This window comes from Acanthochromis polyacanthus, chromosome 8 (genome assembly GCF_021347895.1).
Source record: "Acanthochromis polyacanthus isolate Apoly-LR-REF ecotype Palm Island chromosome 8, KAUST_Apoly_ChrSc, whole genome shotgun sequence".
Lineage (NCBI taxonomy): Eukaryota > Metazoa > Chordata > Actinopteri > Pomacentridae > Acanthochromis > Acanthochromis polyacanthus.
In genome coordinates, this window is record NC_067120.1 from 31152356 (window position 1) to 31158516 (window position 6161).

The following is a 6161-nucleotide window of genomic DNA, read 5'->3' on the forward strand; positions in this document are numbered from 1 at the left end:
ATATAACATCAGTTACTTTAGTAAACAGATCTTTGTTTTGAGAAGGAGTATTATATCCATAAATATTTGCAATAATTACAAATGTGCTGTCAATCTCCATAACTATTATAATAAAATGTCCGTGTTCATCTTTTTTAATAGACTTTACTGAGCCTATGTAATTATTTAACAATATTGCAACTCCAGCTGACTTTGAAGTACCATGAGAATAGTAAATTTTATCCCCCCATTGGTTATTCCAAAATTTCTCATCTGCAGATGTCGAGTGTGTTTCTTGAAAAAAGATTATTTGAGCTTTCTGACCTTTAGAAAATAGGAAAATAGCTTTTCTCTTGACCCTATCTTGTAAACCTCTTGTATTCAAAGAAGAAAATAAAAGACTGCTTTTCAAAAGCACCATGTACAAATAAAATAAATAAAATAAGTTAAAAAAAAAAAAAAATATTATTATTATTTTTTTCCTTTTCTTTTCCTTCCCCTTTTCCCTTTTCCTTTCTTTCTCTTTCCTTCTTTCCTTTTTCTCCTGTAAACGTGTATTAGCTCAATACCACACTAATACGAATAACAAAGGCTTTTAACAGCCAGCAGAACAACAAACTTTCAGAACAATAAGTCAATCTTCAAGTTTTACCCGAGTGTAACATAGTTCAGTATCATCGTTTTCATGGAGGAGCGGTGATCCTTCTTCCTTCCACATATGCGTAGGGACCCTTGAATCCTGCTTTCTTCCCTTCACCTCGTGCTTTGGCGACGATTGGCCATAACGCATCTCGAGCCAGCTTGTCTTCTTTGGTTAGATCTTCCACGAAGTGTATCTTCAAGTCCTCACACACCTTGTGCTTGTTTGAAGCCCTCCATATTTCATCCCGGTAGACACGCTTGGTAAACTGCATGATGACTTGACGTGGCTTATGGTCAAGTCTTCTCCCAAGCCTATGGACCGTATCCACAGCCTCATCCATCTTCGGCGCCAGTTGTGGTGAAATGCGGCTCAACAGGTTGATAACATCCTGCCTGGTGTTTTCACCCTCTTTTTCTTTGAGCCCGTTCACTCGCAAATTCCATCTTCTTTTATATCTTTCAGATTCTCTGACTCTTTCACGCAGCTCGTCATTTTCTCGGGTTAACTCCGCCACATTACTTTTCATCTCCTTCACCGTCTTTTTGCACTCTTCTAACTCCGCCATGATGAAAGTAATGCTCTCACTGTGGTCATCAACAACATTCTTTATTTCACCAAGCCTATTGTCTTGCTTATCAAACCGTTCAATGAGAGAATTGAGAGAGGCTTGGATGGCAATCAGAATGGTAGTATTAGAAGGTTCTGGAGCAAAGTCCATCTCACCGGTTTTCATTTTCTTCATGTCGTTCTTGTTTGGAGTTGTTGGCAGGCGTTTGGCGCTGGTCTCTTTTGATGCTTTTTTAGGTGATTTAGAAGTCATCACGTCACCAAAAATAACATCCACACAACCGTGTTAAAAGTCCAAGGTTGTTTTGATGGGTAAATCCTTACAACTCAGAGAAAAAGTGAAAGTTTGTGTCTGCCGACCACAGGGCTTCTGCACTACGGCGCCATCTTGCCTCACCTCTGATAGGGTAATACACGTTACTCGCAAGAACACGGTTCGATGTCACATCCAGGCAGCAGGTCAGAGTCAGAGGAGTGTCGTCTTGGAAAAATAGGTCAGCGACTTACCGGAGAAAAGTTATTAGCTTAAGATAAATAGATTTTACAAGTTAAATAGACATTCGCAAAATATTGATTTCCAGCTAACATTATGTAACATATGAGGTCCAGGAGCAAAAATGACATTAACCAAGTAAGATACATATTAGTGGAAGGACACAATTAAAAATGGATCTATCTAATTAGAGGCTTTGTAATTAAGTAATCATGACTGATTAACAAGGGCATAGAGGTAAGAAAAAAACGATGTATGCAGCGTTGTCTTCATTTTAAATGCCAAAAGGATTTTGCGGCTCCCAGTGTTTTCTTTTCTGTGGGAAACGGGTCGAAATGGCTCTTTGAGTGTTAAAGGTTGCCGACCCCTGCCCTAGACCCTTGTGCCTTCAGAACATGGGTCTAGCGCGGCTAGGCTAGCAGTTGTCATTATGGGAATGAAGTATCCTAATGAATCCATTAGGATACTTCAGTCACATCCCCTTTGCGCCCAACAAATCATGTCCTTTCTCACAGTGTAAGCTGATCCGTTCCAACGTCACAGTGTGTGGAATAGTAGCATCCCCATCCTCTTCCTCGTCTTTCCTGTTCTCCAACACACACTATCCACCAAATCATTGGCTATACCCACTTTATCCTGCAGAGGGTACCAGGCAGCTGGAGCTTACAGTCACTAGCTGACCTCATCAGTAAATCACAGGACCACACTGGAAAAGACCATCCACACTCACACCACCGCCTACAGCCAATTTAGAGCCACCAGTTTTCATCCCATGCTTGTCTTGGACTGTGAGAAGAAGTCAGAGCATCTGGTGAGAACATGCAAACTCCACACAGAAAGGTCCCAGCTGACCAAGAAGTTCAACCCCAAAACCTGCTACCTGTAACGCACACTATCAAAGTGAAATTTCATCTCGTATCCCATACCAATCATGGCCAGATTGACATGATGTTCATTCATGCACAAGATTTAATCTCTTTTGAGGTTCAGTTGAGATTATTTTTAAGCAAGTGCAATCTACATGAAAAATAAAATCTGGCAAACCCAAATAACATTTGCAAAGTTTTAAGGTCCGTGTATTTTTCTGGCAATTGGATTTTCTGCTCTGAAAACGGGTACTGAAAAACAAAAAACGAGTGGTTGTTTGATTTTTGTTTTAAAATTTTAAAAAAATTGAAATACAAGGCGTTTTGGGTCCCTTTAGACATTCCATTTTAAAGAGGTTAATATAGGCTGTTTTGTGCCAATATGCTGCATAGTTCTAAATGAATTTGTTTAATGGAATAAACACACAGCAAATATGGAGGCAGAGCCCACCATAGAAACAGTATACACAAAGTAAAGTCAATGAAGGGAACACAGGCAAATGGAAGCCTAGTCGCTCCTCTCCTCCCACAGGAACAGGGTAGTGAAACCATCTATGTGAGATGCAATTTAGACAACTGAGTGGCAGCAAAGACTAAACACACGATAGCGAAGTTTCAGAATGACTCAGTAGTTACAGGTTTGTTTACCTGCAGCAATGAGACAGAGTATAGGCAGGAGGTGACCACCCTGAAGCAGTGGTGCCAGAACAACTACCTCTCACAACGTTGGGATAGGTTGCGAGCACACCGAAGACAATGTGTGGTCACGTTCTGCCTTCACTATGTGTAGTAGCAATTTCAGCAAACTAATCAGTCTGCTGGTTGAATACTACTGATGGCTGAGGTGGATTTAGTCTTGACACATGCAGATGAAAGATGAGGTGTACACGTCTATTCGGTCAGTCCCAATGACCATTTATCGCTTTTATTGTTGGATTACAGACTTTAAACTAAAGACTCTTTCAGAAAGCCGTGTTCCTTGATGCAGCCTCATGGTCAAAAACTATTTGCCTTCCTCAGCCACGCCCACATGCTGTAGCAGCTACTTCTTAAGCCTTCCCATTTGGCTCAACTTTCAGCTTCCTCAGCCAGGTGCAGTTAGACTCTCTGGTCTCCTCTAGGCGGGGGTAAACACACCTATAGCCATACATTCTCCCAAAGGCACACATGCACATTCTATCTCTCTTTCTCCCAGTCACATCCACATTATTAGTAAAAGAACAAATGGACGAAAATCAACATAAATCTCAATTTGGTTCCTACACCATGTGTTCAGGCATGACTGCACGTGTTCAGCCAGAACAAAAGAAACTGAAGCAGGAGGTTTGAGTGTCCTCTCCATGCGTGTGTTTTTGAAGAGGCCAAATCTGATTGTGAGTGAGATTTTCAGAGGACTATTGCCCCATTAGACAAGAAGATGTTAGTATGCATGTACGACCCAGTGACTGGGTGCAGCCTAAGTAACATCAGCTTTATCATGTGGAGCCAAATATCCAGTGACTTAATCTTACAGCAGATCACAACTTTGATGGTGGAAACAATCTTTGTTGTGGAGGTTGGAGTGGAGTGTGGAGGTTATATTGAAAACCCAACATAAATGAGATTTCTTTATCCAATTTGCATTTTATTTTGTTTTCATTTCATTAAACTTACACTTTTTTAACTTCAAAATATTCTCCATGTTTTGTTTTGTTTCGTTTGACTTCTATTTGTGACTTCTATTGTTTTGGTTGTTTCTTCGTTCTCTACAAAGTGAGTGGCTTGACACTGTTCTGTTGCTCCTGTTGCTGCTAATGTACAGACTTTGTGTTGCAGCTGCCAGGCTAATTGAACTCGGTTACATTCAGTTAGCAGCGTGTACCTGCGAACAATCTCCAGGCAGCTTTGTAATAAGCTTCAAAGAAATATTCCTAGGCAGCTGGAAACTGAACTTTCACAGCTGAAACTGACCTGTGACAGCTCGTCTGTCTGATGTGAAGACATGAAAGTGAACACATTGTGACCTGCCTTCAGATCCTGGTCCGGACTGATCTGCTCTACATGCTCTCTTTGGGATGATTTATAACTATAAAATTGTAATTAGTTATCGATGCTGTTGTTCAGCATGCAAATGTGCGCAAGTCTCTCTATTTTTGGAGACACACTTATAGATCCTGGATCCTGTAACACCTGCCTGATGCTGCAGTTATTACACAATCTCAGAGCCACACATTGCATTTCCACTTTTTTCATTATTCATAATGTCCCTGGCTGCTGTTGTGGAGTCTATAGCAGCCTCCAGAACCAGATGTTGAAAAGTAGACTGAGTTCAATGATTTGATCACCAAAAAAAAAAAAGAAGAGGGTTTTACAGGCCACAGTTTTCCCCCCTTTCTTTAGACAAAGTCTCACAAAAGCTATCTATAGATTTTTGATTATTGAAAGCATTAAACTTTCCGCCAATTGAAATAAGTAGTGAAGATGTGAAACAGGAGGTGAAATCGTATCTCAGGAACAATCTGACAACTCATGGGAGATCCCAAGGCTGAGACATCAGTTTGTAATATCACCTTAGTTTAGAATTTTTTTCACAGGCCACATTGTTTCTGGCTGTTGCCACAATTGGTGCAGATGATTTCAGACGATGCTTCACCAAAGTTAGGACATGGGTTTTAGATTTTCAAAAACAGCTTATAGTTATAGCTACTTGAACTCAAAGGCAAAGCCAAAAAACTAGGAGTGAGTTCACATCTCAGCAATTGTTTCTTGAATTTGCACCAAATTTGTTGAATGGACTTGGCACCCCTCTCTGAATTTGTCTGAAACCAAATTGCAGCATTTGTTTATTGGGGGCACTGCAGTAAGCACAAATGCCGTCTTTCCAATACCATTTAACTGCTTACCTTATAAAACTGTCGCTATGTCTGGCAACATCTTGGAGGATTACAAGAATGGGACCCGCCAACCTGTCACATTGTGTGGCTGCTCTATTGCATTTCATCAAAACCTTTGCTGCTTGACAAAAACATTGTCAAATCTCAAAAGTAATGCGCTAGTATAGAAACTTGCTCATCTGCAGTCCGAGTTCACAGATCGGGAAGTCAAATTATATCATCTTGTCCAAAGAAGGTCAACAACCAAAACAGCATGTGGCCTCTTTTATCACTTACACTCAGTCATTTATCTAGTGTTATAAAAACATGCACTCGTTGTTCGGAGTTTTCTGGATGTTTCCTGAATATTTGGCAGATTTTTATCTTTTATCTTTTATTATCTTTTCCTCCAATCCATATGACATTAGTCACCTTTCTTCTGGGTATTTTGTTACCCAAGCAGCATTGACATTCCCTCCCCACATCTCAGACTGAGACCGCATAGAAACACATTCAGCGCTGACTAACAGTCAGCATCACCTGGCCTTCATCTTCTCTCTGCAGACCTGCAGCAATTTCAGAAACCTAACTGACATTACAATGAAGAACACATGCTCCTTTCTACTAATCTGCACCATCCTCACCAAACACCTGAATAAGGTTTTTACAGGATCTGATTTACAGCAGCATCCCACACCAGAACACTTGTGGGTTTCATCATGGTGGTGGAGCACTTTCTTACGTGAAATAACACAATAACT